This window comes from Phyllobates terribilis, unplaced genomic scaffold (genome assembly GCF_046119375.1).
Source record: "Phyllobates terribilis strain yellow unplaced genomic scaffold, ASM4611937v1 Scaffold_9__5_contigs__length_417890890, whole genome shotgun sequence".
NCBI lineage: Eukaryota > Metazoa > Chordata > Amphibia > Anura > Dendrobatidae > Phyllobates > Phyllobates terribilis.
The window spans coordinates 292,123,945-292,137,910 of NW_027362769.1; positions in this window are offsets into that span (position 1 = coordinate 292,123,945).

Genomic DNA, 13,966 nt, shown 5'->3' on the forward strand with positions numbered 1-13,966 from the left:
ATCCTCGGGTGGCGTAGTCGGACTATTATCTCACTAATAAGACTGCCCCTGAATTGACCACCCTGGGCACGGACCGGGTCAGCGCCACGGAGACTATAACCCCCAGTGATCCGGCCCCGGGTATTCCCTGCGCAACACAGGCCCAGGGGGCGCGTCAGATGCAGGCGGACATGTTAGGTTGCCTTGATCCAAAGGTGGTGCTATCGATGTCAGACAGCGCTGAACACCAGCTGGTGTTTCCATCTCCAAAGAAAATGATGACCTGCCAATCACGCTGGCTGTTGCGGGTAAAGAGGTGGCAGGTCTGCATCCAAAAAGAGGTGTGATTGCTGTAACCCCAGTCACAGAGGATGAAGAGGCCGCGGATGCTCAAGATGCGGCAGATGGTGGATGGCCCGGCCGGCTAGGCTGCATTGTAGCACAGTGAGCTTCCCATTGCAACTTATGCTTCATATCCATGTGCCGGTTCATGCATGAAGTACTCAAACTATGTATATTTTGACCTTTACTTAGGTTTTGCTGACAAATGTTACAGTTAACACGAGTTGGGTCATCTTTATCGATCTGAAAAAATGCCCAGGCTATGCAAGGCTTAGCACCCATGTCACCAGAAGAGCCACCACGACTTGTGGTCAGAGGCAGAGTTGTGTTTGAGGATGCAGTGGTTGACGTACTTCCAGTACTACGTCTCAGTCCTGGAAGGCGCAACCTGACCTCGTCGTCACTAGCATCCTCCTCCACCTCCTCTGCTGACCTCATCGACTGGCTGACTGTGGGTCTACAGTAAGTGGAATCTCCATCCTCGTCATCATCACCCTGTGTGTTATCACACCCTTCGTCCTCAGAGCCAACCTCTTCCTGCCCTGACAAAAAACTAAAGTTGTCGCTCCAATCAGGTATTTGAGTCTCATCATCATCTTCCTCATTGTCTCCACCAACAGGAGTTACAGTTTGGGAACTTGGGTCGACATTATGGTCAGAACCTTCTGCGTCTGTTCCTTGATCCGACTCATAAAGATTCTGGGCATCAATGCAGATCATTTCCTCGTCTGGATTCACAGAAGCTCTGGAGCCGACCTCTGATTCCCAGGCTATAGTATGATTAAACAGCTCTGCAGACTCAACCATCTGTTCTACCCCATACTCAGACGGGCAGCTGGAGACTTGGGAGCTGTGAGGAAGCAAGTGCGATTGGGGTGACACCTCTGAGGACTGGAGTATTTATGATGTTGAAGTTGAGGTGGAGGAGAGCCCAATTAAAGGAGCACTTGATATCCGTTGAAGCACCTGCTGTTTTTGTGCCTCATCTGGAATTTGTAGCGATTGGCGTGGCCGTAAGAAAGGGATCTTATCACATTGTCCGCTAAAAGTAGTAGACATCTTAGTTTGGCTGGAAGATGGTGTTTCTTCTGCAGATGTTACTGTTGCTTTAACACCTACCCCACGGACACAACCTTTTTTCCCTTCCCAACATGCCTATTCCCCTTTCCACCAGCAGCAGGCCTTTTTCCACTCATTTTGGTGGTTAACTAATTCACAACTCAGGAGTTGCTTGCACAAAAAACAATGGATGGGAACCGAGCAGAGCTGAGTGGCCTAACTGTGGTTTTAGCCCAAAAGTATTGGCTGGGTTAGATGCAGATAAAAATTATTTTGAATTTGCAACCTGGTGGAGGTTAGTTTAGAAGGACTAATAGAACAAGTCCCACACACTGCTACAAGACGAAATATTTTTTCAGAGCTAGATGCAGATAAAAATAATATTGAATTTGCAACTTGGTGGAGGTTAGTATAGATGGACTAATAGAACAAGTCCCACAGACTGCTACAAGCCAAAATATTTTTTCAGAGCTAGATGCAGATGAAAATTATTTTGAATTTGCAACCTGGTGGAGGTTAGTATAGATGGACTAATCGAACAAGTCCCACACACTGCTACAAGCCAAAATATTTTTTTCCGACCTAGATGCAGATAAAAAATTTTTTTAATTTGCAACCTGGTGGAGGTTAGAATAGATGGACTAATAGAATGATGCTATGCCCAAAAGGTTATACTTCACTAGGTGCTGTAAAAAAATTGGTATTCTTTACACAGGTGGTGTAGCTTGCAACACAGTTAGGCTACTCCACTGACTAACACACACTGCAAGAGGCCAAAAATGATTTGCTTAGCTAGATTTAGCCAAATGCTGTGAAAAAATCTTTCACAGCACTAAAACAGACCTGCCTGGCAAAAAGTGATAGGAGCTGATGTAACCTAGCACTGAAAAGGACTGCAATTACAATTAGTCTTTACTCCCAACCTATCTATTTAAGAGCACAGACCTGCCTGATAAAACTCGTAGGAAATGATGTAACCTAGTCCTAAAAGGACTGCAATCACAACTATTCCCTACTCCCAAGCTATCTGTATATTTGTGCGAAAATTGGCTTGAAATTAACAAAGCATAGTGCACACAACAACAGCTGTGCCGTTTAACATGCAGCTGCAGCAGTGAGAAAATGGTGGCGACGGGGAAAATGGCTGGGTCTTATAGGGCAAGGACATGTGACATACACTGCCAATGACACATGCCCTTGCTTGTGTGAAAAAAAGCAGTTCGCTCCGTGTGTGCGCTGCTGATAGGCTGACAGATTGCACCTCCCCACTGTATATGCGGGAAAGAGAAAAAAAAATGGAGATCTTCATTATTTATGCAGAGATCCATCCCCTGCCCTTCCCCCCACCTCGCTGTACACTCAAACTGCGTAATAACAATAATTTTCAGCATTACTGAGAAAAAATCCAGTTATGATTTTGGTGCATGAACAGTTATCGAGCATAACCTCGAACAGCCGAATTTTTTTCAAATTGTTCGAGTTCGCCGAAAGGCTCGGACACCGCCCAAAGCAGCTTGAATTTGAGATTGGCGAACAGTTCGAGTCGAACACCATTCATCTCTACTGAACTGTCAGCGAGACACTCAAAATGTATTTTTTTTTTAAAAAAGTAAAAAAAGTGGATAATACAGAGATCAGAACCGTGAAAGAGGAAAACCACAGTGCTAGTTATCTGGCCTACACCAGAATCTTTTAAACAGATAAATTTGTGTCTGAACAGTCAGCGAGACACTCAAAATGTTTTTTTTTATTGAAAAAAGGCAAAAAAGTGGATAATACAGAGATTTGAACCGTGGAAGAGGAAAACCACAGTTCTAGTTATCTTGCCTACACCAGCATCTCTTAAACAGATATATTTGTGTCTCAATAGTCAGCGAGACACAAAATGTCTTTTGTTATTGAAAAAAGGCAAAAAAGTGGATAATACAGAGATTTGAACCGTGGTACTGCAAAACCACAGTTCTAGTTATCTGTCTTACACCAGATTCTTTTAAACAGATATATTTGTGTCTGAACAGTCAGTGAGACACTCAAAATGTTTTTTTTCATGCAAAAAGGTGGATTACACCGAGATTAGAACCGTGGAAGAGGAAAACCACAGTTCTTGTTATCTGACCTACACCAGAATATTTTAAACACATATATTTGTGTCTGAACAGTCAGCGAGACAATCAAAATGCTTTTTTTTATGGAAAAAAGGCAAAAAAGTGGATAAAACAGAGATTTGAACTGTGGAATTGCAAAACCACAGTTCTAGTTATCTCGCCTACACCAGACTTTTTTAAACAGATATATTTGTGTCTGAACAGTCAGCAAGACACTCAAAATGTTTTTTTTTTATGCAAAAGGTGGATTACATCTAAATTTGAACAGTGAAAGAGGAGAACAAGAGTTCTAGTTATCTGGCCTACACCAGAATCTTTTAAACAGATATATTTGTGTCTGAACAGTCAGCGAGACACTCAAAATGTTTTTTTTTTTATTTGAAAAAAGGCAAAAAAGTGGATAATACAGAGATTTGAACCATGGAAGAGGAAAACCACAGTTCTACTTATCTGTGTTATGATCTGCTACAGGGACTAAGGAAAGACAGGAGATCTGTCCCTACAATAGAACTAAACTAGATCCCTACGATGTAACGGGGAACCTGATCCTGCGATCAGACCCGCTAAAGTCCTCAGCTAGTCTGTACGAAGACCTATAGATGTGAAGGAGGGATCCCTACAAGAACTAGGGACTGGGATAAGTTTGGACACCTCCTAGCAGAAATAGTAGCAGTCAAAGACAAACACACAACAAAAAGCATAGAGGTCAGAAGATAATGGCAACAGAGCACCAAGCTAGCTCAAGAGTAGTAAATACAATGAAGTCCAGCAAGACCAGGAGGGCGGAGCCGGATTAAATAGGCAAAAATGGTCATGTGACCAGCAAACTAAAAAAAACCTAACAGGAGAGTTCTAACAGTACCCCCTCTTCTAAGAGGATCCTCCGGATCCCCTAGGCCCAGGCTTACAAGGAAACCTCCTGTGAAACGCTCTGACAAGTCTGGAAGCAGAAACATCATCCGCCCTCACCCATGAGTTATCCTCAGGTCCAAAACCCTTCCAAGCGACGAGATACTGCAAGCTCCCTCTATACCGTCTAGAATTTAGGAGGCGGGAAATTTCATATTCCCCGTCCTCCACCACCGGAGGAACAGTGGCAGAGGCGTCACCATCCGACACATCAGCTTTTTTCAACAGAGAAACATGAAACACCGGGTTAATCTTCCAGGACGTAGGAACCTCCAACCTAACAGCAGATTGGTTAACTATCTGAAGCACCTTAAAGGGCCCTACGAACTTGGGACCCAATTTTTTAGAAGGAATCCTCAATCGCAACCAAACCATGTCACCAACAGCAAACAAAACCTCTTGCCGTTTCCTATCAAAGTACCTCTTAGATTTTTTGTTAGCCTCCTGAAGATTACCACGCACACCCGTCCAAACTCTCTCCAAATCACCGGAAAAACTCTCCTCCTCAGGCACAGCCGAAACCAATTTGGAGAATGACCCAAAAGACGGATGTCTCCCAGAACAACAAAAAAAAGGCGAACACCCAGCAGAAGAGGATGTATGGTTGTTAAGAGCAAATTCAGCAAGTGGCAGAAACTCAGACCACCCCTCTTGATTGTCTGCCACAAAACAACGCAAGAACTGCTCAACATCCTGGTTCTTCCTTTCTGTCTGGCCATTAGACTCAGGATGATATCCAGATGAAAACGACAAATGAACTCCCAACCTGTCACAAAAGGCACGCCAAAAATGAGCCACGAACTGAGGTCCCCTATCAGAAGCAATGTCAGTAGGAACACCATGTAGTCTGACAATTTCCTTGACAAAGGCCTTAGCGAGTGTCTTAGCGCAAGGCAGTTTGATGAAGGGAACCAAGTGACACATCTTGCTTAAACGGTCCACGACCACCCAGATGACCGTGAAACCTTCAGAGGGGGGAAGGTCAGTAATAAAGTCCATAGCCAGATGTGTCCAAGGTGCACTAGGAACCTCCAGAGGGCAAAGCAACCACACAGCAGGAGCATGCGAAGACTTGGATCTAGCACACACAGTACATTGGCGCACCCACTTAATGACTTCCTTCTGCCATCCAGGCCACCAAAAACTGCGTGCGACCCACAAGTCTCTTAGTCTCAGAAATTCCTGGATGACCTGCCAACCGAGACTCATGACACTCAACAAACAAATCTCTCCTAAAGGTCTTAGGCACAAACAACCTCCCATGGGGAGTGTTATATGGGGCATTCTCCTGAGCTTTAAGAATCTCATGCTCCAAAACGGAGTCCAAAGCAGCAATCACAACACCTTCTTGTAAAATGCTCTCCTCTTCCTCCACAACACCGACCATGGGAGAAAAGCTGCGAGACAAAGCATCCGCTTTAACATTCTTGGTACCCGGGATGTAAGTAACGGAAAAATTAAACCCCGAGAAAAAAAGTGCCCACCTAGCCTGACGGGCATTCAAGCGCTTGGCAGCATCAAGATAGATCAGATTTTTATGATCAGTGAAAACCTGAATGGGAAATTCAGCACCTTCCAAGAGGTGACGCCAGTGTTCAAATGCGAGTTTAATCGCCAGCATTTCCCGATTACCAATATCGTAATTAAGTTCAGTCTCAGAAAATTTTTTTGAAAAAAAGGCACAGGGATGTACTCCATCCTTGTTTTCCTGAGACAACACCGCACCGACCCCCACCGAAGAAGCATCAACCTCAACCAAAAACGGCTTAGTCACATCAGGCTGCATAAGGATGGGAGCAGAGGTGAACCTCTCCTTTAGAAACACAAAAGCTTCAATGGCCTCAGAAGTCCACTGAACCGCATTAGCACCTTTCCTGGTGAGATCGGTCAGCGGTTTCACAATAATAGAAATTTTTTTTATGAATTTTCTGTAATAATTGGCGAAACCCAAAAACCTCTGTATCGATTTCAAACCAATAGGCCTAGGCCATTCCTGCACAGCTTGAACTTTAACCGGGTCCATCTCAAAACCTTCACTGGAGATAATGTAGCCCAAAAAACTAATTCTCTGTACAGCGAACTCACATTTCTCCAGCTTTGCAAAAAGCTAATTGTCCATTAATAACTGTAATACCTCACGTACGCTTCGCCAATGAGACTCCAGATCAGGCGAATAAATCAGAATGTCATCCAAATACACAACCACATTTTTGCCGATTAAAGGTCTAAGGATGTCATTAATAGTGTTGAGCCACCCCCGTAGTGTTCGAGTTCGGTTCGGTTCGTCGAACACCCGTGTGTTCGCCGAACTGTTCGTCGAACACCTTCGAACACCGTTAAAACCAATGGCAGGCAAACAAAAACACATAGAAACACATAGAAAACACCTTCAAAGGTGTCCAAAAGCTGACAAACTGCTCAGAAGACACAACTAACACATGGAAAAGTGACAAGTACATATAGTCATGCGAAAAGAAAAGAGGTGGAGGAGTAAAAGGAGGGGGAGACACAGATATAGGCATGTCATGCCCTTCTAAAATCCAAAAAGTGAGAAGCCGAGACGGCCAGTCCGCTCCTGCCCGTGCCACCTCCGTGTCGCCGGGTTTGTGCCAGAGCCGCGGTGAACCCTGACGGCCAGCCCCCCTCTCCCAATACTGGTGCCTGTCCGCTGGTGGGTCGAGAGAGCCCCCCTGTGGTGGAGGCAGCTCTAAGCTTTTTAATTTAAATTGTCCCTCTAATTTAAATGAATACACTTTAAATCCATTTACAAGGATCTATTGGAGGGCAAGTCTCATGCCAGCAGCCGCGTAATTCCAGCTCCAGTAGCGTCCACTAAAGCTGCTGCAGTTAAAAAGCTTTTATAAGGATCGAGCTCGGCTGTCCACCGCAAGGCATCCTAGTGCCAGTCCCAGCCCCTATGCCTTGGGGTGCCTCCTGATGCTCTTCACTAAGTATCCCGTGGTCCCGAAGCATTTCCTTTGAAAAAATTAAGTGTCCAAACTACAGGTGGTGTAGCTTGCTTAACAGCCGGGATAATCTGCTGACTAGCAGACACTGCTACTAGGCACAAAGTATTTCCTGGGCTAGATGCAGTTAAAAATTTGTAAGTAGATACTCTCGTTGGATGCTGAGAAAGCATTCCATAGAGTCTCCTGGCACGCCATATATGATTCTCTTAAAAAGCTTGGGGTAGGGGTCTAGGGGACCCTTTTATAGCGAAAATCACGGCCCTGTATCACAATACGTCACCTAGGCTGAAGATAAATGGAACTGTAGCACCGAGGGCTCGGTTGCTACAGACGTATTGCACCTCACCCAGAGGTGTGATATCTCACTCTCAGATAAGGATGGAGTGTGGATCAGGACCCGACACCTGCATGCATTACACCACATTGCCGTGGGGCAGGGTGACCAATATGCCCCTGAGATGGGCACGACAGTCCCTGTCCCTGGCTGGAGTGGGGGGAGGGAACACTGAGGAAGGGGAACCCTGCAGTGCAGGAGCAGGGAGGAAGCAGTTCCTGGGTGCATTGAGAAGGGAGTATAAAAGGTGGGCACCATCTTAGTTCAGTGCAGAGAAGTCTGAGCAGAAGTGGCAGGGAGCAGGGGCTCTGCATGAGCTCTGCTCCGGAGGCGGGCCTAGTAACAGAGGCCCAGGCCTGCAAGAGGGAGAAGGAAGGAAGAGGAGCGGAGAAGGCTCCAGGAACGAGGAATGAAGGGATCCCAGGGGTGCGGACGGGCGAGTCACCACCGCACGCCCGAATCCACCTGCGTGGAGGGGTCAGGCCAAAGGGGGAGACCGGTCCCCGAACTAGTGGAGGCAGGAAACGACCCTCAGCTAGAAACCGGAGGCTCTGACATTTTATGTGGCGCAGCCCCTTGCTCCACCCGCTAGGAAGGCACCACATAGGGTCAGGGAAACTGGCGCCAAGTTTACCAAGAGGAGGCCCGAGGCAGCCGGACAGAAGTGTTGGTAAGAAAGGCCAGACAAAGGACACACAAAGGGGGTCCTGTGAAGCGCTCCAAAGTTATCTGGGAGTTGTCTGAGCCCCTCACCTGGTGAGCACAGTACGACGTGGGCAGCCGTTACCTGCAGACGTGGTCTGGATAATAAGAACTGTGAGTAAAGGCCCTGAACTGCATCACTGACTCCGTGTCGTTACTGCTGCTGCCCTGCACCATCACCCCCATCCTCCGCATACACTGCCCTGAGGCTATACTCCTCCCGTGGGGAGTTATGCTACGCTCTGCTGCACCCACAACACCAGCCTTAGCGGTCTGCCCTGTAGCGGCGGTTCCCTCTGACCGCAATCCACGGGTGGCGTAGTCAGACATTTAAACATCAAAACCACATAAATAGTTCCGCCACTGGTTTGACCGCCCTGAGCCACGGAACCGGATCGCCGCCACGAAGACTACAACCACCAGCATCCACCAAAAAGGGTCCGGCTCCGGGTGTCCCAAGGCCCAGGGGGTGCGTCAGAACATTTTCATCACCTTTCACAATCACCAATGGGACAAGGCAGGGATGTCCTCTGTCCCCTCTCTTATACATCCTAGTGACGGAGCACCTGCTCTCATCAATTCGCCATAACCCCAATATTAGGTGGATTGAGGTGGGAGGCACCGAGTACAAGTGCTCTCTATTTGCTGATGATGTCCTAGTATATATCACTCAATCACATATATCCATCCCTGCTGTTATGGCTGAAATAGATCACTTTGTTACATGGTAAAATTTTAAAATCAATGCAGCGAAGTCTGAGGCCCTCGATGTCTCCCTCCCTAAATCCATATAGGATTCCATCCAGTCCAACTTTCCCTTTGCCTGGCCCTCACAGGGTATCAAATACTTAGGAATTCCTATTCATAGAGACCTCTCCCATCTGTGTTATCTTAATTTTGGGCCCTTTATTGAACAAATCCATACAGACCACGGTTGGCAAGTTAGAACTGTAAGATTCACTACGTGAACCACTGGTGTTTTGTGGAAAAGCACATGTACACCGCGTTCCAAATTATTATGCAAAAAGTGTTTAGGAGTGATAAGGGAAGAATTTGTTTGTTTGTCAGTTAAACTCATTGATGGTGATGTATGTCAGGGCTCTTTATATCACTGTAAGCAATTGCAGACACCTGTGCTAATTAGTTTGGCAGGTGTGTCCAATGAAAGGCAAGACTACTTAAGAAGGCTCTCTCACATTATTAAGCAGCCTACATTTTCTGCCAAAATGGGAAAGAAAAAGGATGTGTCGGCTGCTGAGAAGCAACAAATTGTGGAGTGTTTAGGTCAAGGCATGACTACAATCAACATTGTGCGATGATCAGGATGAAGTGTCTTGGCAATCAAGAAGTATGTAGCTGATTCACAGTACACACGTGTGCGTGCTGATAAGGGCAAATTGAGGACTCTTTCCTACAGGCAATTACGTCAGGTTGAAACAGCAGCGGCAAAAAAGCCTTGTCATAGCAGCAGACAAGTTTTTGAAGCTGCTTGTGCCTCCAACGTCCCCCGAACAACAAGATGCAGGGTCCTTCAGAGGTTTGCAGCTGTGCATATGCCATCCTGTCGACCTCCTCTATCCACTTCACACAAGCAGAAACGGCTCCAGTGGGCCAAACATTACATGAAGACTGATTTCAAAACTGTTTTGTTCACGGATGAGTGCCGTGCAGCGCTCGATGGTCCAGATGAATGGAGTGGAGGATGGCTGGTTGATGGACACCCCACGCAAACACGGCTACAGCGCCAACAAGGAGGAGGTGGAGTAATGTTTTGGGCTGGAATCATGGGGAGAGAGATTGTCGGCCCCTTTAGGATCCCTGAAGGCGCTAAAGATGAACTCAATAATGTATGTGGATTTTCTCAAACAGCACTTCCTGCCATGGTTCAAGAAGAAGAACCGTGTATTTCACAGCAAGATCATTTTTCTGCATGATAATGCACCATCTCATGCTGCACATAAAACATCTGCATCTCTGGCTGATATGGGCATAAAAGGGGACAAACTTATGGTGTGACCCCCATGCTCCCCTGACCTCTACCCCATTCAGAACCTTTGGAGCATCATTAAAGGGAGTGTCTATGATGGCGGGAGGCAGTTCACATCTAAGCAACAGCTCTGGGAGGGTATTCTGTCCTCATGCAAAACAATTGAAGCAGAAACCATCCAAAACCTGACAAATTCAATGGACGAGAGAGTTCAGAAGCTCCTTTCGAACAAGGGGTCCTATGTGAAAATGTAACATCACCTAGAATAAAGTTTTGAGTTGAAAACTGTTTGATTTCAGTTTCTAACAACCTGCTAATGCTTATAATTTCAAAAATGACCATTTTTTTGGTCTTTATTAAAATGAAAAGGTTGATCGAAAAGTTTGGGGGATCTAAGAGTGTGGCAACCCAGTAGTCATGATTACTTCGAATTCTGACAATATGAGGGTCATGCTGCAGGTAGTGCAGCAAGAAGGCACTTATGTGTCTTGCGCATCTCGGAGCCCCAAAATTATTTTCCGGGCTAGATGCAGCTAAAAATTATTTTTAATTTTAAATCTGGTGAAGCTTATTATAGATGGCCTAATAGGATCAGTGCTGCACACTGCTACAAAGCCCAAATTATTTTCCAGTCAAGATACAGATAAACATGATTAGTAATTTGAAAGCTTAAAACGGTTGGTAGGGTGATTTTAACCAATCATCAAGCTTTTACTCTCCCCAGGATGACACAGGGGTAGAAAAGTCGTTTCGGATCCATGATTTGTTCATCTTTATGAACATGAGTCTGTCTACATTATCAGTGGAGAGCCGCGTGCGCTTATCTATCAGCACACCACCAGCAGCGCTGAACACACGTTCAGACAGAACGCTGGCTGCGGGGCATGACAAGATCTCCAAGGCGTAAGTGGCTAGCTCCGGCCATTTATCCAGATTGGAAGCCCAAAAAGAGCAAGGGTCCAGTGACACAGTCGTGGCTTCAATGTTTACTTGGAGATACTCCTGTACCATCGTCTCTAGGCGTTGACTATGTGTCAGACTTCTTGTCTCCTGTGGCCTTGCAAAGGATGGGCTAAAAAAGTGGTGAAATGATTCCGCAAAATTGATGTTACCAGCAGATACTGTGGTTCTGTTACGGTTTGAGTGCTGAACACTTGACGGTCCCACGGTTGGCAAGTTGGAACTGTGAGATTCACTACGTGCACCACTGGTATTTTGTGGAAAAGCACATGTAAGATTCTGCAACAGTCTCTGCTGATACTCCTGCATGCGTGCATCCCTTTCTATGGCAGGAATAATTTCTGCAAATTTACTTTTGTACCGGGGATCTAACAGTGTGGCAACCCAGTAGTCAGGATTATTTCTAATTCTCACAATTCGAGGGTCATGTTGCAGGTAGTGCAGCAAGAAGGCACTCATGTGTGTTGCGCATCCAGGAGCACCAAGTCCCTGTTGTGTTGGTGGCGAGGTAGCAATCATGCTTCCTTCCTCTGTCCTCTCCCCCCAACCTCGCACAACAGAAATGTGATCAAGGTCTCCCTCATCTGATGAGTCTTCCATCAGTTCGTCCTCCACTTCTTCCTAGGCTCCTGCACCTTCCTCACTAGTTTGGCTGCTACCATGCGCCCTGGTAAAATCATCTCCCCCACCCTCACATGCCTGCCGCCTTGGTGCTGCCGACCGTCTGGACCTTGCAGATGTTAGCCCTTCCGCATACAACTCCTCCTCCTCTACTTCCTCCACCTCCTCTTGTGCCACCACCTGACTCCGAATTCTGTTTAACATGTGCTCCAGCATGTAAATCACCGGAATAGTCATGCTGATAATGGCATCGTCAGCACTAAACATCTTCGTCGCCATTTCAAAACTGTGCAGAAGGGTGCATAGGTCCCTGATCTGAGACCACTCCTCCAGCGTGATTTGCCCCACCTCTGAATCTCGTTGGCCCAGGCTATACGTCAGAACGTATTGCACCAGGGCTTGTCGGTGCTGCCACAGTCGCTGCAACATGTGCAGAGTTGAATTCCACCGGGTAGGCACATCGCATTTTAGCCGGTGAAGTGGCAGGCCCAACGACTTCTGTAGAGATGTAAGTCGCTGAGCTGCGGGATGCGAACGGCGGAAGTGAGCACACAGCGACCGTGCCCTCTGCAGAAGGCCATCTAGTCTGGGATAGTGGGCTAAAAATTGCTGGACAACCAGGTTCAACACGTGAGCCATACAAGGCACGTGTGTGACATTGCCCCGGCGAAGGGCCGCACCCAGGTTTGCAGCATTGTTGCACACGGCCTTCCCTGGTTTCAGGTCCAGTGGAGACAACCATTCATGAAATTGGTTCTCCAGAGCTGACCACAACTCCTCAGCTGTGTGACTCACATTTCCCAGACATTTCAATGTAAAAACCGCCTGATGACGTTGAGCCCTACTGCCAGCATAGTAAGGAGGTGTGCAGGATCCCTTCTGCGCAGTTAGAAAGCTTGTGGCATGACCAGACAGGCTTTGGGTGCAGGTGGAAGACCGAGAGGAGGTTGAGGAGGCAGAAGCAGTGGAGGAACTTTGACATAAAGAGGATTGACGCACAACTCGTGGGGACGGCAAGACTTGGACAGCAGCCCCTTGTCCTGCTGTCACCATAGTTACCCAGTGCCCAGTCAGCGACATGTAACGCCCCTGTCCATGCCTACTCGTCCAAGTGTCTGTGGTGAAATGCACCCTGTCACACACAGAGTTTCTCAAAGAAGCGGTGATGTTGTGTGCGACATGCTGGTGGAGCGCAGGCACACCTTTCTTTGAGAAGTAGTGCCGACTGGGCATCTGGTACTGGGGCACTGCGACGGACATAAGGTCTCGAAAATCCTCTGTGTCCACCAGGCGGAAAGGCAGCATTTCTGTAGCCAAGAGCTTGCAGATGGTGAAATTCAACCTCTTAGCTTTCTCATGGCTAGGAGGAAATGGTCTTTTACTTGTCCACATCTGAGGGACCGAGGGCTGGCTATTGTGCTTAGACGGGGTTGATAAGGGTGTCCCCGGCAAACTGACGGTCTGTGAGGAAGATGCAGGCGGACATGTTAGGTTGCCTTGATCCAAAGGTGGTGCTATCGATGTCGGACAGCGCTCAAGACCAGCTGGTGTTACCACCTCCAAAGAAAATGATGACCTGCCAATCACGCTGGCTGTTGCGGGTAAAGAGGTGGCAGGTCTGCGCCCCAAAACAGGTGTGACTGCTGTCCCCCCAGTCACAGAGGATGAAGAGGCCGCGGATGCACAAGATATGGCAGACGGTGGTTGGCCCGGCCGGCTAGACCGCATTGTAGCACACTGAGCTTCCCACTGCAACTTATGCTTCATGTCCATGTGCCGGTTCATGCATGAAGTACTCAAACTATGTATTTTTTGGCCTCTACTTAGCTTTTGCTGACAAATGTTACAGATAACACGAGTTGGGTCATCTTTATCGATCTGAAAAAATGCCCAGGCTATGCAAGGCTTAGCACCCATGCGACCTGAAGAGCCACCACGACTTGTGGTGAGAGGCAGAGTTGTGTTTGAGGATGCAGTTGTTGACGTGCTTCCAGTACTA